This window comes from Petromyzon marinus, chromosome 4, assembly GCF_048934315.1.
Source record: "Petromyzon marinus isolate PM22_M1 ecotype Great Lakes invasive population chromosome 4, UKy_Petmar_22M1.pri1.0, whole genome shotgun sequence".
NCBI lineage: Eukaryota > Metazoa > Chordata > Hyperoartia > Petromyzontiformes > Petromyzontidae > Petromyzon > Petromyzon marinus.
The window spans coordinates 21,821,474-21,845,833 of record NC_133670.1 but is presented as its reverse complement, the minus strand read 5'-3'; positions in this window follow the sequence as shown (position 1 = coordinate 21,845,833).

The following is a 24,360-nucleotide window of genomic DNA, read 5'->3' as shown; positions in this document are numbered from 1 at the left end:
ACTCATCATACTTCAAGGCGTCCAGCAAGGTCTTGATGCTGTTGTACTTGTTACCATTATGGAGCAGCACGGCCTGGATGAGCTGTCAATGAAGAGGCGCCACTCATTCTGGTTACAGGCGATTCCGATTGCCTTGAACAGACTGGTCACATTGTGGCAGAAGCAGAGCCCATCTTGACGGGTGAAGAAGCTGCACCAAGGTTGGTGTCGCTTCCTCTGATATGGGACTTGCACACTTTTATCCAACAAGTTTCACTGCTTGAGCCTAGACGTCAAAAGCTCGGCATTGGACTTGGTGAGACCAAGATCTCTGATTAAGTCATTGAGGTTTTTTTGGTTGGGGTAGTATGGGTTTCTATCCTCAGCTCCACCTCTGAAATTGTCATCTGGATCTACAACGTCTTCCTCACTCTCTGACTTCCTGCTCTCTTCTAAACATGGCTGATTTCTCTCCAGAGGAGTGGGTACGGGGAGCTCATGGCAGTGTGGCACCGAGGTGATGGATGAAGGAAGGTCCGGATACGTGATAGCAAATGTATTCTTGCCAATCCGACGCTTGGAAGGATCCACCATGCAGAAGTAGCAATTGCTTGAGTGGTCAGTGGGTTCCTGCCAAATTCTTAGGATAGTGAACTTCATGGCTCTCTTTCCTCCTCTGTACCATCCTAAAAAAATAAATTTATTTCGCCCATGACTAATTTGTACGAGATTCTCGCAACATTTTTCATATGATATATTTTTTGAATAACATTGAAAATTGCAAAACATTTTAAAATTTCAAACTTTTACAATTTTAAACATTTCAACAAATTTTATAACGTAAAATTCTGAGCAACAATTGTCCATCTTACCTTCCAGAGTTTTTTTTTGCATTGCTCGCAGGTGAAATGAGGTGCCTGGAATTTGTCTTGATCCCCAATAGGCATTCCGAAATATGCCTTGTAGGCCTCACACATCTTAGCAGATGCTTCTACAGAGTACTTTTTCGCTCTTGTCTTGATAAATTGGCCGCAGACAAAGCAAAATGCGTCTGCCAGATGCTTGCAGCCTCTTGATGCCATCTCAGAAAAATCCAGATATGTATCCACTTAGGCAGCTGGAACTAAACTGAACTGGTGGGCTTAAGGCCCCTGTATTTATACTACTATTTATGTGACTGGAAAGTTCTATAATGTTCTAGAAGTTACTCCAAGTTTACTCAGCACTGCATCTTTCTGGAATGTTCTGGAAAATAGGTCAATTTCAAAATATCAATGTCCTGGTCACAAAAGCAAAGTTTGTGGGGAATAATAGCCATTTTCTGTACTTTTGAAGCATAAGCAATTAGGAAATAACACTTACTACCCAGTAACAAAATAAATTGCTACAAAAATTCCTTCAAATGGTTTCCTTCAAATTGAAAAAAAAAACTCGGAGCACATTTAACATATTCGGATTCTGCTTGGCCATGAAGGTCAACCACTGGGACAATAATGACATACTGTACAGGTGGGTTTCGGCAAACAAGCATTACGCCAATTGACATTCTGATGTTGTAATATACAAGTCCACCAGGGCGCTGCAACAGAACTGCTTCCCAGCAGCCATCCTGTTGCCCTCTGCTTCATTCCTGGTAGCTTTTGTTGTAGTCTGTAACTATGTTTGCAAATAAAAGTTTCTTATTACGCTGTAAATTTAGTGTAATATTTTCCTGTACATAAAAATACTCTATCCTTCACATACGCAACACTATTTCACATGGGAATTTACAGCAATTTGTTGTTTTATTTACACTGGATGATACAACATATATTTTAGTTTTTTCAACGGAATATTATTTCTTATTGACGTAACTTTCGGCGTCTCTGGTGTGGACCAATCAGTTTCAAAGACAACGCATATATTATCAGAGGTTTTTTTTGCATTCTGACCGCAAGTATTGTGGTTAATGCAGACATGATTCCTTGTAAAAGGTTTAAGTTTGGTGTTTTAACATCTTCACACCCGTTTTGTTGCCAGAAAAAAATGGGAAAACCTATTCTCATATTTTGGTACTGGCAAAGGAGGCCCCATGATGACGTAGCTATCCTTTGCCACTGTTGTGATGTAATGAAGCACGAAGCGTGAGCGGTTTATTTGCGTTTAACGACATGACGTCATTGTTACGGGTCATGTAAATGAGTGGACATAGTAGCAGTGTCACAGCTTCTCGTTACAGCCGTAGCTGTCAAACAGCATTCCATCTGGTGCACAACGAGACAGAGTATGTTAGGGTCGCCGGCCCCCGGGATCTCCCCTGCCTGCGACCCTGTCCGCGAAGTACCGACGCTCCCAGACTCTCCACTAGTGTGGGAGCTGCCGCCGCCGCACTCCTCCCCTGGCGGGGAAAGGTCGTCGCGCTCCTGTCCCCCCCCCTGTGCCGTCCCCCCCCGAGTCCGGGTCTCCTGCCGGTGGGGCATCCCACTCGACCCCCCTGGGACCCGCTAGCGCTTCGCCGGCACCCAAACGCGACGCTCCCCGCCCGCGCAGTCCCACGCACCAATCACACGCGGGTAACAGGGGGTCAAAGGTCGGAGGGTAAGCGACGTCGTTCGTGCTCACTCCGACGCTTGGGGGGATTGGTTTGAACGGGTTTAAAGGGCTATGCGATGGGCATGCGTGCGAGACGGGTATCCGCTCGCAACGCAGGAGTCCGCAGCCGACGGTTCGTAGCGCACACAATCCACGCGGCGCCGCTCCACACACGCGGCGACCACCGAGAACAGCAAGCGAACCCACGCTTCCACTCTCTTTCCACACACTCGCAAAAACCACCACACCAGTCTGTTATGTAACGACCACCGCGACAGCAAGCGCACCCACGCTTCCGCAATAACCACACCAGTCTGTTATGTAACGACCACCGCGACAGCAAGCGCACCCACGCTTCCGCAATAACCACACCAGTCTGTTATGTAACGACCACCGCGACAGCAAGCGCACCCACGCTTCCGCAAAAACCACACCAGTCTGTTATGTAACGACCACCGCGACAGCAAGCGCACCCACGCTTCCACAAAAACCACACCAGTCCGTTATGTAACCGCCGACGATTTATTCCACCGCGTCGGCGAGCCCTTATTTAATCGAGTCAGTCGGGATCAGCGGGGCAGGACCGATCTATCTCTCGATAGTCGGCACTACACTCTACCTGTCCTTCTCCCCTTTACCCTCTCCGGTTTTGCTCTTAAGCTAAGTCCCAACTCCCTCTCTCTCTTACTCACGGTTCGTCGTCACTGCTGTCCGGTCCTCGCGGCGCGTCGATACGTCCCACGGACGTTCGCGCGGCTGGACTCGGGAGTTGACGGGCCTGGGGTTGACTCGAGTAGCCAGAGACCCTTTTTCCTTCCCCTGACCCGCTTTATTCTTTCTACATCAAAGGGGCTACCTGGTGCCGACTCGCGGGCCAATCAGCTCGCTGGGATCACCCGCCAATCGGTAGGCCCATCTGTATCCCAGCATCCCCCGGGCCGTTGCTTTCAGCGACGTCCGCATCTAAATTTACCTGCTCAGCGACCCTCCAGCCAGAGGGCGACCCTGCTTTCCCGCCGCTCGTGGCTCTGCCCTCCTACCTGCCTGCTGACCCGTGTGTGTTGTGTGTGCTGTCTACCCGCGGTGGCTCGGCAGCCCCGTCGTGACCATGTAATTACAACCAAAGTCACGGCGCCGCGGTGGGTGTTAGCGTCGGGGGAGACCGTCCAATTCCCTGGCTGCAGGAAACCGTGAAGATTATCCCTTTACGAGGGCTTCTGGGTGAAAACCTGTCGGCCAGGGTGTCTCCCCACGCGCTCTAATGGTGGGGGAGTGCGTGCGTGTGTGTTCCGGTGGGGGGGGGGTGGGGAGGTGGTGGGGTGGAGCAATGTCGGCCTCGTCGCTCGGAGCGGCGAGATCGCAGGTGGGCCGCCCGCCGATCGGCTCCGTGGCGGCGGCATCACATAGCCCCCCGAGGTGCCAGTCCCCGTCCCGGGTTGACTGGAGCACCTCGCCTGGGCCGCGCTCACGAGGTAGCGCTGCGGGGTCCGGGGGATCCGCCCGGATCTCGTGGCTGGCCTCGGGGGAGGTGGCTCCGTCCTCGGGGTTTCCTGCAGCGGTCTCCTTCTCCACTCCAGTGGCTCCTCCGATCCCTCGGCACCTGGGGGCTGGGGGACAAACTCCGCGGCAGCGGGGTTTAAGGGGCGGCGTCCCCGCCGTCCTCTGGCGGGGCCGGGACGCCTCGGGGCTGGGGGCACGGCGGGGCCCATGTAGTGCGCGAGGCCCCCGAGCACGGGTGGCGCAGGGGCACCGGGGTTTCGCGGTACTCGGGCAGCGAGGTTCTCCCCCGCCGGGGCTGCCCTCCATGGTTTTAAGCGGCGGACGTTAACCACCGTTTCTCGGCCCCTCTCTCCACCCTGGATTAATACCGTCCAGGGAGAGATCTGCCGTACCACGGTCCAGGGGCCCCGCCAGTAGGTGGTCAGCTTCCCCACCTGTCCGGCCCCGACGCGAGGGGTGTGTAGCCACACCTTGGTACCTGTCAAGAAAAGGGGGGGCTCCACGCGGGGTCGGGTGCTCTGTTCCTGTCGCCGATGCGCGGCCTCCCCTTGCGGGTAGGCCCGGTCCCGGACCCCTCGTAGGGTCTCCATCAGATGTTCCACGGGGCGACTCCCTTCCTCCGTTTGGGGTGGAGGAATGCCGAACAGCAAGTCTGCGGGTAGACGAGACTCACGACCAAACATCATTAGGAACGGGGTTTGTCCCGTCGATGTGTGCACCGTGGTGGCGTAGGCGAACAGGGCGTAGGGGAGGTGTTCGTCCCAATCCCGTTGGTTTGCGGCCGCCATACGCTTGAGCTTTCCGGCCAGAGTCTGATTCATACGTTCAACCATACCGTTCGCCTGGGGGTGGTACGCCGTGGTTCGGTCTTTCTGGATCCCGAACTCCCGGCACAGCGCCTGAAACAACTCGGCCTCGAACTCGCTACCCTGGTCGGTAAGGACTCGCTCCGGGATCCCGTGCTTAAGTACATAGTGCTCCACGAACGCCCGGGCTACTACCAGGGCCGTTTTATCGGGGATGGCCACCGCCACGGGGTAGCGGGTGAAGTATTCCACCGCTACGAGGATATAGCGGTTGCCCCGGTGGGATCGTGGGAATGGCCCCTGGAGATCGATGCCGACCAGCTGGTTCGTCCGACTGACGCGGAACGGCCTTAGGGGTACTTGGTATCGTGCCGGTTTCGGCCCGCACTGCTGACAAGCGCGGCAGCCCTGTACCCAGGCGGCCACATCTTGCGTCAATTTGGGCCAGAGATACTGGCGACGCAGAGTTTCCCGAGTGCGCCGTTCCCCGTCATGGCCCCCGAGCGGGTGGTCGTGTACCAGCCGTAGCAGCTGGGGTCGCACCTGGGCGGGAACACAGATGCACCCCGGCTGGCCGGCCTCGGTTAACTCCCGTACCACCCCGTTCTGCACACACAACCGGGCATACAAACCGCTCCAGGGCCCTGGTAGGGTGCTTTTCCCCTCCCGCAGGGCCGCTTCCACTGCCGCCAGATCCGGATCCCGCTGCTGGGTCTGCCTCAGCTGCTCGTCGCTCAGGCCCGGGAAGGCGCAGCCGACGTCCTCCTGGATCCGTCCGATCGGGGCGGGGTGGTCCACGGGGTCCCGAGTCGTGGGCCCTGCGCTCGCCGGGCGGCCGACTGGGTCCGCGCCTCCACCTGTGGGGGTCTCTGTGGCGCATACCGCACTCTCTCTCGCCGGGGGGGGGTTAGGTTCAGCGGGTTCCCGGGGGTCCGTTGCCTGTCGGCAACGTCCCCCCGTGAAGCATGGGCAGGCCTCCTCCGCCCTCGTCTCGGCACACACCGCGGGTCGCCGTGATAATGCGTCCGCGTTTGCATGCGTCCGCCCCGCCCGGTATTCGATCTGCAGGTTGTACTCCTGTAGCTGCGCCAGCCATCGGGCCATCTGTCCCCGCGGTTCCTTGAAGGTGAGGAGGAACTGCAGAGCATAATGGTCCGTGCGCACTCGACATTTCCTGCCGTATAAATACGGCCGAAACTGTTTACACGCGAAGATCACAGCGTACAATTCCTGACGGGTCACACAGTAGTTCAGCTCGGCCCCGCTCAGGGTCCGGCTGGCGTACGCAATCACCCGTTCCACCCCTTCCTGCACCTGCGACAACACCGCACCCAGCCCGCTGCTGCAGGCGTCGGTGTCCAAAATAAAGTCGGAGGTAAAATCGGGGAAAGCCAGTGTGGGGGTGTGTGTGAGGTGGTCTTTGAGGGTGGTGAAGGCCGTCTGGCAGGCCTCCGTCCACTGATAGGGGTGCTTGGGGGAAGTGAGTTGGGTGAGGGGGCGTGCAATCTCGCTGAATCCCTTTACAAATCGACGGTAATAGGTGGCGAGCCCCAAGAATGACCTTATCTCCGACAGGTTTCTTGGCTGTGGCCAATCCACTACGGCGCGTACCTTGTCCGGATCGGTGCGCACCCCCGCCTCGCTGACGCGATGTCCGAGGTACCCCACCTCGCGCTGTGCGATGTAACACTTACGCGGCTTGAGCTTGAGATGAGCCGCTCGCAGTCGCTGGAACACCTCCCGTAACCTGGACCAGTGCTCAGACAGAGATCTACTGAACACGATCACATCATCCAGGTAAATCAGGCATTGCTCCCACTGCAAGCCCCGCATCACCAACTCCATCAGCCGCTGGAACGTCGCGGGCGCGTTGGTGAGCCCGAACGGGAGTACTCGAAACTCGAATAGCCCCATCGGGGTGGTGAATGCGGTTTTTGGCCGATCCTCCTCCGTCATCTCCACCTGCCAGTACCCGGACGCGAGATCGAGGGTGGAAAAATACCGCGCTCCGGCGAGGCTGTCAAAGGTGTCGTCGATGCGCGGTATGGGGAAGGCGTCGCCGAGGGTGACTGCGTTTAGTTTGCGGTAATCGACGCAAAACCGGGTTGACCCGTCCTTTTTTGTTACTAGCACCACCGGGGCAGACCAGGGGCTCGCCGAGGGCTGAATTATGTTATCGCGGAGCATGTCCCTGACCGCCTCTTTGATCTGGGCGCGTTCGGGTGCGCCCACGCGGTACGCGGGGAGTTTTATGGGTCGGGCGGCCCCGGTGTCGATTTGGTGCTTAACGAGATCTGTGCGACCCACGTCTGAATCGTGTTCGCTGAACACGTCGGCGTACTCCCGCAGTAACCCGCGTAGCTGATCGGCCTCTCCCTTGGGTAAATCTGCCCAAGGTACGTGTACCGCGTCAAGAAGGGGGACGACCTCGGCGTGGGGAGTCGGGCCGACTCGCCAGGCCAGGTCTTGTTGGTCCTCGGGGCGACCGGGGTCCTCCGCCCAGAGTGCGAATACCGAGTCGCTGGAGTGGCGCGCGTGTAGGGGGTGCACGGTGGCTACTGTGGTGCGCCGTCGTAGTATTGCTGGGGTGCCGTGGGGGTTAAACACACGCATGAACAATCGGCCCCCATCGGCGTTTACCAACGTGGCTGACCCCACAACCCCGTATCGTTTTGCCAACTCCGGGTGAGGAGTTAGCATTACCTCCCCCGATGGTCGGTGCGCGGGGTCGGTGGAGGGTGTCGCCACAGGTACCAGCATCTCGGCGAGCGGCCCGATGGTGACGGCCGTCGTCAGGGTAGCGGCCACAGGTGTGAAGCGGGGGCGATTCGGCTCCCGTCCCAGGAATGGAATCCGTTCCCCGCTGCCTTCCACGGTGGCGCACCGCTGTCGGGGCTGCACGTTGAGCCCCAGCTTTTCCAGGAGGTCGGTACCTGCGATACACTCGTGGCACAGCACACTCGAGACGTAGAACTCCTGAGTGCACACCTGGTTTCCGAGACGGACCTCGAGGGAGATCCTTCCCAGCAACCCCATCCCGGCTCCGCTCGCTGTGTGCAGCGCGCAATCCGGGGCCGGCAGGCGGCTCACGTCAACCCCGAGCACGCTGCAGTGCGCGGCGCTCACGAGTGAGGCCACGGCCCCCGTGTCCAGTAGGATCCGGGTGCGCTGCCCGTTCACCTGTCCTTCCACCAGTGACGTGGCCCCCGTGATTCCTGCCACCAGCTCCCGTAGCCAGTCGCCCGTCCTCACCGCGTCCTTGGGTGTTGTGGCCGTGACCTGTGTGGGTGTCACTTGCTTACCATTATTATTATCGTCGTTTTGTTTCGGGACCTCGGTGATTGCACCCCTAGGTGGTCCACTCTCTAGGGGGCGTTGGCGTTTAACCCTTCGGTATATCTAGCGCGGGCGATCTGTGGGCAGTCTCTCATGAGATGCCCCTGACGGCCGCACATATAACACGCCCGGGGGGGGGTGGCGGCTCCATAGTGGGCACCCTGCCCGCTCCCTCTCCCCCCCGTGCGCCGCTGCCCAGACTCTGCTTCTAGTCGGGCTACCCTCCCAGCTAGCCCTCCCAACTCGGTCTGAATCGTCTCTACCGTAGTCTGCAGCGTAGTCACATGTGCCCGTACTTGGGTTACGTTGTTGTCCACTTGGGTTACTTTGTTGTCGATCCCCCCGATGCCCGCCTGTATCCCCGCTACCCATCCCGGGGTGGTCTCGCGGGATACTGGAGGCCCCCTTTTCCGACCCCCTACCATCCTGGTGAGCTCCTGTTCCTCCTCTTCCTCCTCGGTGGACAGACTTGCGATGGTGCGCTCCCGTCCCAGTCCTCGGAGCTGTGCGCGTTCGCTAGAAATTCTTTCACATTTGCGCGCGCGCTCGACAAGGGCATCAAAGGAGAGGCGCGTACAGTTCACGTCTGGCTGCCACCACGCCGTGCGCATTAAGTATCGCTGGATTTTCTCTGTGGCCAGCTCCTCAATCGCTTCCATGGTGTGCCTCGGGCGTGCGATCTTTGTTAGCTCACGCACATCCTCGGCATAATCGCGCAGGTCCTCGCCGGGTTGGCGACGGCGTGCCTCTAAGGCCGCTTTTGCCTCCTCCTCATCGCGCGTACCGAAGCGCAGATCAAGTCGGCGCATCAGCTCCTCTAGCTGTGTCTGCGCGCTTGCGGGTAGGGCTTCCACAAAATCGGCTGCCCGCCCATCCAGATTCATATTAAGTTGACGTAGCGTCTGCGCGTCCGTCCACCCATTAATTTCCTTAGCCCCTAGGACGTTGCGGGCAAATGCTCTCCATGAAGGTGTACCCCGGCCAGTGAATATATGCCTTATTTTCGCGTGGGGTAACGCGGGGGTTCGTACCGCTTCTGACACCATATTGTTAGGGTCGCCGGCCCCCGGGATCTCCCCTGCCTGCGACCCTGTCCGCGAAGTACCGACGCTCCCAGACTCTCCACTAGTGTGGGAGCTGCCGCCGCCGCACTCCTCCCCTGGCGGGGAAAGGTCGTCGCGCTCCTGTCCCCCCCCCTGTGCCGTCCCCCCCCGAGTCCGGGTCTCCTGCCGGTGGGGCATCCCACTCGACCCCCCTGGGACCCGCTAGCGCTTCGCCGGCACCCAAACGCGACGCTCCCCGCCCGCGCAGTCCCACGCACCAATCACACGCGGGTAACAGGGGGTCAAAGGTCGGAGGGTAAGCGACGTCGTTCGTGCTCACTCCGACGCTTGGGGGGATTGGTTTGAACGGGTTTAAAGGGCTATGCGATGGGCATGCGTGCGAGACGGGTATCCGCTCGCAACGCAGGAGTCCGCAGCCGACGGTTCGTAGCGCACACAATCCACGCGGCGCCGCTCCACACACGCGGCGACCACCGAGAACAGCAAGCGAACCCACGCTTCCACTCTCTTTCCACACACTCGCAAAAACCACCACACCAGTCTGTTATGTAACGACCACCGCGACAGCAAGCGCACCCACGCTTCCGCAATAACCACACCAGTCTGTTATGTAACGACCACCGCGACAGCAAGCGCACCCACGCTTCCGCAATAACCACACCAGTCTGTTATGTAACGACCACCGCGACAGCAAGCGCACCCACGCTTCCGCAAAAACCACACCAGTCTGTTATGTAACGACCACCGCGACAGCAAGCGCACCCACGCTTCCACAAAAACCACACCAGTCCGTTATGTAACCGCCGACGATTTATTCCACCGCGTCGGCGAGCCCTTATTTAATCGAGTCAGTCGGGATCAGCGGGGCAGGACCGATCTATCTCTCGATAGTCGGCACTACACTCTACCTGTCCTTCTCCCCTTTACCCTCTCCGGTTTTGCTCTTAAGCTAAGTCCCAACTCCCTCTCTCTCTTACTCACGGTTCGTCGTCACTGCTGTCCGGTCCTCGCGGCGCGTCGATACGTCCCACGGACGTTCGCGCGGCTGGACTCGGGAGTTGACGGGCCTGGGGTTGACTCGAGTAGCCAGAGACCCTTTTTCCTTCCCCTGACCCGCTTTATTCTTTCTACATCAAAGGGGCTACCTGGTGCCGACTCGCGGGCCAATCAGCTCGCTGGGATCACCCGCCAATCGGTAGGCCCATCTGTATCCCAGCATCCCCCGGGCCGTTGCTTTCAGCGACGTCCGCATCTAAATTTACCTGCTCAGCGACCCTCCAGCCAGAGGGCGACCCTGCTTTCCCGCCGCTCGTGGCTCTGCCCTCCTACCTGCCTGCTGACCCGTGTGTGTTGTGTGTGCTGTCTACCCGCGGTGGCTCGGCAGCCCCGTCGTGACCATGTAATTACAACCAAAGTCACGGCGCCGCGGTGGGTGTTAGCGTCGGGGGAGACCGTCCAATTCCCTGGCTGCAGGAAACCGTGAAGATTATCCCTTTACGAGGGCTTCTGGGTGAAAACCTGTCGGCCAGGGTGTCTCCCCACGCGCTCTAATGGTGGGGGAGTGCGTGCGTGTGTGTTCCGGTGGGGGGGGGGTGGGGAGGTGGTGGGGTGGAGCAATGTCGGCCTCGTCGCTCGGAGCGGCGAGATCGCAGGTGGGCCGCCCGCCGATCGGCTCCGTGGCGGCGGCATCACAAGTACACAAGGGTCACCTTCATGTTTAATTCGAGGGTTTACATTCGTTCTACGCTTACGATTAAAAGCTTTGTAATAATTTATCATCCAATTTACGAGAGCACGTCAAAGGGACGTTGGATATGTGCGGATATGTGCATGCTAATTTTAACAAAATGATTTTATTCATTGATTTGATTTCCTCAGAATGCATTGCTAAACTAGCAGAATGACAAAGCAGCATTTTTATGCATCGTGAAAGCTTAACCATAACATCAGCTAGTGTTTGTTTTATGCACATCGTTACAACAACGGTTGGAGTTGTGGTGCAGTGGTTAGCACACGGCGCTGGAAACCTGGCGACGTGATTTAAATCCTAGGGCCATGGCTAACATCAGCGAGTCCTCATCACACCCAGACTTCCGCCTGGTCTCACAGGGAGACTTTTGAAAAGAGTGTTTTGGGTTGTTTTGCATCTCAGAAACTACCACCGGAATGTTCACACAGAACATATCTTGTTACAGGCACATGATGTAAATGGGAGCTGTAGAGTATTTTCATCGTAATCTATGGCAAATCTCTATCAAGCCATATTATATAATGGACAAGCTTCAATATGTGTATATATGTATATACCAGAAATATCAGCACGATGCTATCAAGATGGTGATCTGAGTTGATTCCTATCCACAGCTAGCATCATGGTGGGTAATATCTGAACCAGTCCTGGGACTGCCCAATGAATAAACTCACACTAACCAGTGTGATGAAGTATGGGCAAACAACCCCGATGGCTGACACAACACGGGGAGGCCGTCATTCAGTAGTGGATGGACAAAGGGTCGTAATTTATTATTATCACTGCACCAACATACATCATCCGGAATGTTACATTGGCTTTCCTTCCTTTCCCTTTTGTATGCATTTCTTAGGTCATAGCTGGTGACCCTAATTCATCAGAGTCCAAAATTGATGAGTTGGTGTCAGCCTTAAGGGGAAAAAAGCGTAGTTTCCCAACACCAATGTGTGCAATTTGTATATCATAGTTACGCCCATTGACATATATTGTTCTTTAAGGAAGACACGCAACCCAAAAAAACAAATATAGTCATATTCAAAAGTATGTTAAATCACAGAAACCTGAGTTTCAGGAGTTGCTACGATGCCCTTTCTATTTATCCCACTCAGTAACGACTGCTATATGCGTATTACATTAGGAGTGATATTTTTTTTGTCCGATTGTCTTCACGATGGGTTTCCAGGAGAAAATTAGGAAAACCGTGCTTTCCTCAACGCGTTTACCACCTAGCAATGCATCGCGCATTCAGCCTCAATGCTACCCACAGCCTTAACGTGAATCCAGAAACCTCAACGTTGACTTCCAGTCTCAAAACGAAACCCACAGCCTCAACATAAACCCCACAGCTTCATTGGGAGGCCCACAGCCTCAACATTAACCGCAGTTTCAATGTGCACCCACCTAGAAACCCAGAGCCAGACGTCACCTCTATTCGCGAGCTGCGAACCTCGCCCAGCACCTGTGGCAACTGTGCATGTCGAGAACCACAAAGCGTTCGCCAATATCTACAGCACGGTTGGGCCACGGGGCTGTGTTGGGGAGGCGTGCAACCACTCAAGTAGGCATTGCAAAAAATAAAACCTTTAGAAGAGGTCCTGAGCCTTTAATAGGGGTGCTCAGCCCCACTGCAGTCCCCCCCCCCACCCACCCCCCCAATGCTACAGGGCTGCAGTTAGCTGGCACCACTACGAACTAGGAAGCTTAGAAAGCACTATGACGACACGAGCGGTTTGCAGCCCTGTAGGTAGAATTTGAGAGGTGAGCCGTCCGTGCAGCATTTGTTCACCGGAGCACAATTCAATTGTTCCTCGAGTTGCATCTTCCTTCGACAAGTACAAACATTGCACAGGACACATTTATTCTGATTGAGATTAAAACAAACGTTAGCTTGCCTACTTATAATAGGAAGCACGTAATTAAATTATTGGTAATATAATGAAATCAGAATTTAGGAAGTGGAGACAATACGCTATTTGTAGAATTTCTAAATTGATCAAATTAATACCATATGATGAGTGGAATTTATGCATTTCCCACATCTGAATTTATCATAACATTCTTTTTGTGAACTACTCTAAAGATGTTTTTTTACATCTGCGAAGGCTTAGACTCCTACTGTGTGTGTGTGTGTGGTCATACTTATAGCTGTTTACATGGATCCAAAAGACGCCAGGCAGCGATGAGAGTGCGCTTCACCGGTCACTCCACGTGTTTCAGTGGAGCAGCATCTCTCGCAATGACCTCTTGATATCCAGTCTTCATGACCGACTCCACACCTACTCTACTCACCACATCTATTTGTGTGTTATTTTTTGTAAAAACAAAAAAACAATAACGATGTGGCAGCCAAAGAATGAAACGTGTCTTCAAATACATTCACCGAAGAGGTGGAGCGGTGGAATTTGTTCAGGCGCAGGTGGTCGGTGGATTATTACATCGCAGGCCTTCATCCAGCGGCGAATTGACTGGCTGATGATGATAACAAATTGTTTGGAGAAGAGGACTTTGAGGTGATAGCCTTGGCAGAACATTTCCGAGCAGTGCTGGGCATGGCTAATAAAGTAGTATTATGGTTGAAAATTGCTCTCTCAAATGAGGTTTGTGAACTGTTTTAATCCAAGCGGTTGTCTTGATCATTCATTTGAATATTGTGAAACCACAAGAATGTGGTTGCTAGCTTCACATAGCACCACACAATCTGTCTTCCATCATTATTACAATGACTAGGCTCATATTATGCTCAGAGACATGATGCTAAGTCAGGGTATGGTACCTACTTTACTTTTAGCAAATACTAAAGCAATTGCTCAAGGTTGAAGAGGGTACTAAATGCAAGTCCTCTTTGAAGATAATACATTCACCCATAAATTATTTTTCGACAAAACAAGCTGGGAAACCTTTTCATGTGGTTTACACAGTATGTCCCAGCTCAGCGAGTGGAAACTGAACACTGGTACAAGTAATTTAGCGTGTCACCACTTGGCCAAGAAGCCCTTAACCTAATACTCCTCCAGTTCTAAACTTACACCCTTCAACAACGTACATGAACAAAACAAAAGATGTCTCGGCAACTGCAGCGGTCTAATTGGTAAAGCGATCGTCGGACGCCATTGCCTTTGTGGAATAGCCCAGTACACCTGGTGCGCAGGCCAGACGTGCTGTACTTATTTGATACAATTTCAAAGAAACTGGGAGATTGGACAAAGGCATATTGTCTTGCGTTCAGCAAATGAGCAGGTGAAATGTGGCGTATTGTTTCATGCTTTCATGGAAGGGGGCTATGAATGCTAAGCTATTATAAATGCAGCCATGTGGAATTTTTTTTTTTAAAACATTGCTCTATTTATTTTGTGAAATAGATATGGAGTCCAAAAACGGATGGGGCAAAAAATTAATCTCGTTTACTTTGATAAGGGCTCAGTGACCTTTCTGTTTTTCATATGACAACAGATACCGACTTAAATCTAAATGAATGTCTAAAATAACACAAGCATTTTCAATTTAAATGGAAATTGGGGATCTATGGAGGTTATAGAGATAGCATCTTGTTAATCATAGTTTGTTTCTTTGTTTATCACCATGAACATGATATTACAGTCAGCCATATTTGTCCTCACGTGATCACCAAAATGATATTAACAATATCTCACTGACAAATTTTGGAGGTAAATTTGGATGTAACACAGGGGAAATGTCATTTATGTTTGTAGTACGTGTTTAAGTAAATAATTAGTGATTCCGTTAATAATTAACAATTTTGAAGTATCATTGAAGATGTACAATCCTGAAAATGAGGCCTGTTAGATTTGACATCAGAGGTAGTAAATGTCAGTCATGGCATATTACCCGCAAATAATGTCCTTTCATGTAAGTTTGAAAAACAAATCGGGCACGTGGCATTTCCAGGCTTTTAGCACCTGTTATAACCTCCAATGACCTTTTGAACATAATTGGGTGTGACATGTTTGCAGTGATTCATCCGATTTCATGCAGTATTTACACATGTATGCAAACAACATAACATACACCATTGGGTGGGGAATACATATGAGGGTTCTGTTATATTCGTGGCTTCAAGCCTTTTAAATATGCAGTCATTATTAATTGGAAATTAATTTGAGTGAATAGATTCTTTAATGAAAACTCTATAATGTATGTTGTGTGCAAATAAATACATAAGAGCATTCATGCGATGTGCCTTAAGTCCTTGGTGAGTATACTTTAGACACAGCCCACGATCATCCATGTTCTGATGCAGCCAGATGGAAAATGCGTCACTCACGGGTGAGTGGGATGTCACGGCTGGTCCGTCAGCGAAGGAGGTTCTCCCGTTGTGAATAAATAATGCAACACTTTGAAATAATAAAGCATGTGTCTGTCTGGCCCCTTCAGTCACTTGCTGTCTGTTTGCTTTTCTTTGTCCATGCTTGGCAAATCCCAAATTTTTTGCGACCGGGTTCATTGTGATACAAACGCCGCTGTGTTTGGATACGCTCCGCAAAAGCCGACAACTATACTCGTCTCCCCCAGACATTCGTTCTGAAAAGTACACAAATCCCGCTTAATCCAGAATTGATGTGACCCACTTTTTCCACATTTAACTGCTGCATCAGTAGCTGACCACAAATTTTGTTAAATTATTGACGAGCATCGAATTGCGTGTCCTTTATGGCGTATGCGTCTCAGCATGTTCCTCAATGTATGGTAACCAAATCTTGACTTAAAGCTTTCGTGACTGCAGGAATTCATATTCTTTGGGTCTGTCGGTCAAGTCACATAGATAGGTTCAAAGAAAATAACAAAAGCTAGTGGCCGTCCATAAATGACGTCACGCGATTTTGGACCATTTTTGACCCCCCCCCCATCGTCACACTGCGTCACAAAAAGTCAGACCCCCCCCCTCAAATATGACGTCACAAAGCTCTGCTCCACCCCCCCCCCCGCCAAAAAAATAAAACATGTTTCAAATTGCTTTAAATTATTATCATCATCGTAGTGCGTATTTAATGTGCCGCTGCACTCTGATGTTGTAGGAGAAAACATTGATTAAAATTTATATTTAATTAAGTAGAACGTTTTGTCCTATATTTATTTAAAGTTGCGCAGTTTGATGTGACGTCACATTTCTCACCCCCCCCCCCTCGTCACACATCGTCACAAATGTCTGACCACCGCCCCCCCCCCCCCCTAGGTGCGTGACGTCATTTATGGACGGCCCCCTACGACGTTTCGATCGCAACACAAGCGGATCTTCTTCAGGAAAGAAAAAAAGACGACCGCTTGTGTTGCGATCGAAACGACGTAGTTTTTGTTTTTTTGTTATTTTCTTTGAACCTATCTACGTGACTTTACCGAAAGACCCAACGAATATAGATGGTAACCAATCGTTATAAAAACATCCATTTATAAACACAATTCATTCAACATTCACTCCTCATTGAATGCTTCTCATAAATTTTCATGGTGTTGCTGTGCAATGGAGTTGAAAAAATCGTCCCTCAACTCTAATATGTTCATTTGGAAACGAGGAAATTATAATGCACAACAGTGTTGAGAACCACCCTAACTTGATACATGATTACAAATTTCAACTAACTTACATTAACCGACCAATAAATTTGGAACCATCCGATTGAAAATAACGTATGCTTTTCTTGATTTCCCTAAAAAAATACTTATTAGATTATTAGGTAGACTGCTAGTAATTAGTGGGCATAGGGCGAGCCTCCATCAACTGTTTGAGGGTATCAGGGACAGCATTCCTACTTCGACGTTGTGCTATCGATGGCCCCCTGACTGCTAAGTTTATATTAGAAATCCGGATGTGGGTGTTGAACACTTAACCATGGAGGCTTATGACGTTTAGTCGAACAGTTACAGCCCATCTGCTCACATGTCAACATGGCCTACCAGTTTGGCAATGCGGCAAGCTGACATCGAATGTGACTCTTTTCGCAAAGCAAAAAAAAATCATCTTTTTTTTGTTTGTTTAAAACCACAAGTTAACTGTAACTATAACCACAAGTGGACGTACCAGTTTTTCATTGTACGTTCTGGACATAATTAGTGAGTGGTCATAACTGCTGCCATTTAATGCCTACATATTATTATACCGTGTATAGTGCGATACGATCTGGTGATGTGTTTGCACAGTCTTCTGAAAATACTAATTTGTTTGTCAAAATAACGAAAGTAAATTTTTGAGAATGTTTCCTTTTTGCATGCAACAATTTCTCGTGTGAAATGGCATTCAGCCAAGCCAATTAAAACGGACCAACACAATCAATCCAAAACACGTGTTGTGTGCATTTTAGAGAAAATGGAAATTACCATTTTGTAAACGCGTAGGTAATGGACTCTTACTTTAAAGTCATAATAATAGGAACATACTTTACATCCTTCAGAGTAACACCTACATAATAACAATAATACAAAAAAGCATATAAGTTGTGAATGAGAGACAGTGATTAAATGAAATCGAGTAAACTTGATTTTCCATTTTATAACTCACAAATCCCTCCCCCCCCTCCAAAATATATCTTCTACATAACGAGCATGTACATGCATTCTCTTATTACAAGTGAATTATTGACTGTCACTGGCAGGGATCTACATGTCTTAAAACTCAATCTTTTTTTTCATTTAGATCTTTCTCCAATCTGATACATGTAGCCAATTCATTGCGCTCGGCTAAACATACCACGGATGGTCGCAGGCAAACCACAGCTTGAAAACTGTTTTCATAAAGCAATTCGACATTTGCACATGTCAACCAAATGTGTTCCAGACTCCAGCTAGTCCATGGCCCTGCATAAATTCGACTCCAGGTATTTACATTGTGCCTATTTAATGCAATTCATATTTGTCTTATTAATGGGCGGTAATGCAATTGTATGTGTTGAATACCTTAAACAACAAACCTTAGCAAAGATATAGCATGTAGTAGTCGATGTGATTTCTTGCTCAAGTGAGTATCGATGAAATGTTAATATCCTGTTTACATCCCCGAGCCAGCAATGGACATTCCACATTCATATGACAGGACAGAGTATGTCTATAAACAGCCACTGCTGACTTCCCCCATGAAGTGGTACTCAATTTACTGGCACTGAATTTAAACTTGCAACCTTCCGATTGCGATCCGCTCGGTCGACCGCTGAGCCTCCTGGCATTTTTTGTCCTTCCCCCGCATACCTCCCGTTAGTGCAGAAGAAGTTGATCATACACACATGAAGGTGTAAATTCATGTTCAACGTAATGAATGTGCCGTTAAATGAGAGCGATCTCCCACCCGAAGTGGAATAGCAAGGATGAGGTGCACATTTTATGTAAGCAACGAGACAATGCTGCAAGTGTAGATTGTTGTTCGCAATTTTCGTTTACATGACCCATGATGACATTTCAAGCCCGCTTTCAATGATGCCAACTTTCCAGTGGAACACAGGGTAGTATAAACGACGTGCACCATGTGTGTCCTTTTATCAATAACAAAGTAGCGCATCGCGGTACTTTATTGCTCTCAGTTGCTTTTTAAATCGCATTGTTACCATAGTGTCCATCTATATAAATAGTGTTTGCTTTGGGGCTGTCTGCTGTGAAAAATGTGAATTTATACAGTGGCATCAGATAACAAAAACAGAACACTGGCAATTTATACAGCTTCGCGAGAATGTACTGTATAAATTGATACTCGAGTACTAATACACTGAAATGACATGGTGGAGCCGTCCAATGTAGCTAAATACAAACATGCACATATTAATATATATATAAAATTAAATCTGGATTTATACTTCATGTACTCTATTAATATTCCATACTGATACATGGTAAAACAAAAAGACGAAGCACATTCACCATTAAAAATATTTAAAAAAATAATAGGTGACATTTTGGCCAATCGCCCTTCTTCACAGCACATAGGGAGACTCGAGAGGTATGTAGCATGAAACGTCGCCTATGTTATACTTTTTCTTCCCAAGGCAGTATTATTGATACATGCGTTGAGTTGTTTTGCTATTTCTGCTTGTGCACACACTACCAATGCATTGTCGCCAACATAATCTGATACGTGATTATAACTCCCATGCTTTTTAGCTTGCACAAAGTGTGTTGTTTTAAGCTTATGTGCCCTCGTGGTATTCCACTGATCTTTGTGCAGTATACGAGCTGTTGTTTTTGGAAGGTGGTCCTTTGATTTGGCCAATGAGATCGACCCTTAAGCTAAAATGTGATCCTTGCTTCCTTGGGAACAACTGGGAAATGGGTAGTGTTGAGGACGTGCCTAGCAATGCCAATGCCCGATGTTTTTTTTTCTTTTCTGGCCAGTTTAAACAGCTTCCATTCATCAAAAAGCACTTCTTGTTTAAGCACTGTTTCAAATGCGCTCTGAGGATATGCCTAAATAATAATACCGGTCATACATTATATTAACCGGCTTAAAAAAAAAACTGGACTGATGTTCAAGCGTATCATGAATGTTTTAAAATGAATTAATAGCAGAGTGCCTTGATAACTGAAATAATTTGATTCATAACCAACAATAACACATTTATTCTGACTTACTGTAATTACTTATTGATTAGCGTTACAGTTAACTGGTCCTGATGCACAGCAGCAGAATGTATTGTGACATCGCTGGGCTGAGGCGAGATGGCAAAGGCACAGGGGAGACCTGTTTCCAGCAGTGGATTGATCATGGCAGATTATTTGATGACAATTTTAAGGAATAATTTTGCAGATTTAAACGTGACTCGTGAATCTAATTGCAACTATGGCAGATATATATTTTTTATTCTACATGATAGGATTAAAAAAATAGAATATTCCAATCAGGACGTGATCCATTTTTTTTTATTGGGACACATTCCAAAGAAACCTCGGTTGGACTAATTTGCTGAAACGATTGCGATGTTTGTTACAATGATGGTACACGCAAATATAAATGTATGCAATTTAATAGTGATGTTTTTAGAACTTGTCATTACAATTTATGCCACTGTTTAGTTTCTCCCACAGGTTTTTGTTTTATTCTTATACCAAATACAAAAAAATCAAGCCACAAAATGTAGGTGCTAGGTTATGTAGCCATTGGTGTATACTAGTGCACTGTATATATACGTTACAAATTGATATTGTGCAGAGAAAAAAGACAGAGGGAGAGAGGCAAGGGGCTGTTTTCGACTAATGCACTCGTGTCAACCCTGGTTTGCATCACTGCGCTTCAAGAAGGCCCCTTTAGGGCGTTGTGAATGTTAAGGTGCTTTGTATGCCTGTGATCTTTTCTTCAGGTGCTGTTGCTTAATGGACTGATGTAGACACATATTGAACTCTGCAAAAATCGGCACTTAAACGTAAAAGTGCCGCAGCACATTGCGAACCCCCTAAATATGCCACTGCCTCCGCTGAGCATTTCAATCCTTGGGATGCACTGTTGATGCTGCTTTGTGGTTTTTTTTTCCACATCGGATTTGTGTGCACATCAAAGGCTGTTAAAAATGTGATTTATGTAGCTAAAAGGCTTACCCGAGATAGATGCACAATAAAAGCTCAGTAGAAACAAAGTCAACACTGCAGCCTATTGATATAATATAATTGGGATGTGTTTTCTATGCCATAAATTAGCAGGTGTGTCTGTTTACCTTCGTGTGACGAGGGAGGGTAGTTTGTTGCTTTAAGTCAGGCATGCAGCACTTAAGGGGCAGGCTGATTTTTTATTATTATTAGATTTTTGTGAGCAGGAAATTTGCAGAAATGTGACTGGTTCCAGCAAAAATGGAATTTTGATTGCACCAAATTATGAGAAAAGAAATTCTCAAATTACTTAAAAAACAGGAAAGCATGGGAAGTATTAATTTATTTCCTCACATGCGTGTCAACGGCATCCCTAGTGACTACTTTACGTTTCTCTGCAATGTTCAGCTTTGCTTTTACATTAAAGTACAGTAGGTTTACCATACCTGGCATGACTGGGTGGTCGAGCAAAGGAGCATTTTTTTCTCAAGGTTCACAGGTTCGAGCTTCCAACTTGACACCCTTAATACACTGCAGCTGCATTAGCAAAAAGGCCTTCCACGGAGGGAATATTGCTACACACGCTGCTCAGTCTGCTTCTTCAAGCCGGTGATGGCTTCCACAACACTTTTCACCATTGTGTGCTGATGGCCATGGCCTAAAATGCCAGGGCAAAAAAACACGAAATGTGTAATATTCCTTCATTGATGAGGGACTCCTCGCTAATGCAGCTGCAGTGCCACATTTACATTTTCCGTCAGGGCATAGAGCAGGTATGTAAATAATATACAGCATTCCCAGAATAATGGCTCTAATATTTGAACAGGATACAGATTTTAAATTTTCAAAGTAAATATTCTATTTTCTCAAGTAGGAGTCTACGTGTTTATTATATTTCAGTCAGGAATAAAAAAAAACAAGAACAGCACTGATTTCAAGGCAGACGCTCAAAGGAGGTAAGTAGGCTTTACTTTAAACAAGATGTTGCAATTCATTTCACAACCGTTAACAATAACACATGCTATCTGAATGGCAATGAAGATAAGCCGCACTTCTGGAAACCTGCATGGGCACAGTAGAATGTTTGAGCTCAACGTTATAGTAACCATAACAAACCTTGTTGATACGATAAAAAAATATATCAATCTCGTATCTCGTAATCATATCTGGTAGTTTTCAAGCATAGCCCACATTTTTCTTTCGCAAAGCGTACGTTAAACTGAGTAGCATTCCTCCTGCGCATCGCTTACTTGCATTTGTATAATGTTGTCCACATTTTTAGTCGAAACACTGACACTTCCTTGCTTCTGCAGTGGCAGTAAGGTTGCACATTATTGAGCCATTGAACTCATTAATGGTTCTCGCCTTTGTACAATAAGGGTGGTGGCACCGCTTGGACCATCCCGCACTCTCTCCCCTTTGCTTCTCAGGCCAGCAGGCGATGAAAGGCACCTTGCTTGTATTGCTAAATGGACAACACAGGCTTACTTGAGAAGTTATAAGGGTGAACATAACACAGATTGAGCGTCTGAGTTCTTCTTTATCAACATAGACGAATAACTAGTTCGAATTAAACGTCACGATGTCATGGGTAAATCATTTTAGCCACCTTGAAATTAGCATTGCCCGAACGAAGAAGGGGCACCATCTAGCCAATCAGAACACGCTCTTCTTCTTCAGCAACATACATGTAAAACGAGAGGTTTTAACTACATTGCGCGTTGCAGAGGCATGAGTAGCGGCTATTTGCTTATTTATATGCGAACGGTGTTAGGTGCTGCAAGCCGAACAGCATTATTTTAAGCAGCGTTATTGCACGCACATTTCACCGTTTAACTTCTAATTTGGCGAAACATCAGGGGTTTGTGTCAAAAGCAGTGCATTTAATGCCTTTCCCCGTTCATCGTGAAGGTTAACACGAATCAAATTAATTAAGAGGATTTATTGTAAAAAAAAACACACACTGATGTGACCTTGTTGATTAAGCATGTCACACGCATTAAGATGAGTTCACCCAGTGCTCTATAAAAAAAATTGCATTAAGTGTATCTCTGTGGACATTATTTGTTTTAAGTAGCCGCAGACTGAATGTGCTGGCATTGGCAGTGTTACCACAACGCATGTGCGTCACTTTATTTTACTTTTTCAACAAATCCCCCCCACCCACCCAAGTGCGATCGATGATAGTTGACGGAGATGTTTTCTAAGCGCTGAAAGTGTCCAAGCCTCTGTTAACTCCAAATGGAATAGAGCAATTTCGGACAATGGAAACGGGTCTGTAAATAGCAGAGATAACACAAAAGAAATGCAAAACATCTTGAGGTCAGCTCTGCCAAGACGGATTTTCCTGATGGCTGCACTCTTGTCACAGCAAGGCAACAGGGTTTTAGCCGTCTCCTTGGCAACTCCCCCATTCATTTTCCCATCGCTGATGTGTAGAGGGACGCTGAAAGGGCACGCGCATTGTCGCGAGTAACTGGTAGCAAGTAGATTTAGATTTGCAGTCGCAATTTACTGCGCCGTCACCGGCAATGTTGGCTTCGCAAAATTATTGAGCTGGACCTTTCAGGCCATACTCTTTGGTTTTTTTTTTTCCGGTAAAGTCAGGTAGAAATAAGAAATAATAAAATTACATAATAGCGCACGACGCTTTCGATTGCAACACAAGCAATCATCATCAGGTACAGAAGAGCTAAATTTCAGAGAGAGAGAGGAAACACGTAACCCCAGATATTTATACAGACACCCAAGGAGAGGGAATTAACACAGATACACCAGGGGATACAGAGAGAGACGGAGGAGCACAATAAAACAAACAGGGTTTAGCAAAATTTGTAAACCATATAAAGCAACACAGACGGTCGGTCAAAACACAATTAACGCATGGTCTGGTTGATTACGCTATTTCAAAGATTGCTAAATTGCAACTTAAGTGTGAAATTTAAGAGAGTGATAGAATACAGACCGCATACACATATGTAGACATCCAAGCAGAACGAGTTAGCACAGAGTACACATGGGGAGAGACACGCACACAGTGAAGCAGCATCTCTGTGTCGAGGCCTTAAATAGACAGAGACGGCGGGGCTGGGACTGAGAGACAATGGGACACAAATTAGCATGAAGAGAGTATACATCAAAGGACGGCGTGGGTGGATGACACAAGTTGTCAAGCACATAGGGGCTGCGGAGGAAACAGCAGCAGCACTCACTCGGAGACACCAAGGCACACACACACAGGCAGAGACAGCACAGCGACACAAAGTCAAGCCACAAAGGCAGACACACCAGCAGAGACAACACAGAGACACAGACTTCATACCTCCCCGTAGAGGCGGTTCAAACTCGATTTGGCGCTTTCGTCACTGCAGGAATTACTCTTTGTTTTTTTTCTTCTTCTTTGGTTCTTTCGGTAAAGTCACCACGTAGAATGAGAATAAAATAATAAATTGATAAAATAAAATAACACAATAAAATTCTCACGACGTTTCGGCCACAACACAAAAATCTTTGGTTTTTTTTCGGTAAAGTCAACCAGACCATGCGTTAATTGTGTTTTGACCAACCGTCTGTGTTGCTTTATATGGTTTCCAAATTTTGCTAAACCCTTTTTTGATTTAGTGTGCTCCTCCGTCTCTCTCTGTATCCCCTGGTGTGTCTGTGTTAATTACCTCTACTTAATGTCTGTATATATATCTGCGGTTATGTGTTTCCTCTCTCTCTCTTAAATTTAGCTCTTCTGTACCTGATGATGATTGCTTGTGTTGCAATCGAAACGTCGTACGTTATTATGTAATTTTATTATTTCTTATTATTTCTTATTTCTACGTTTCTACGTGAC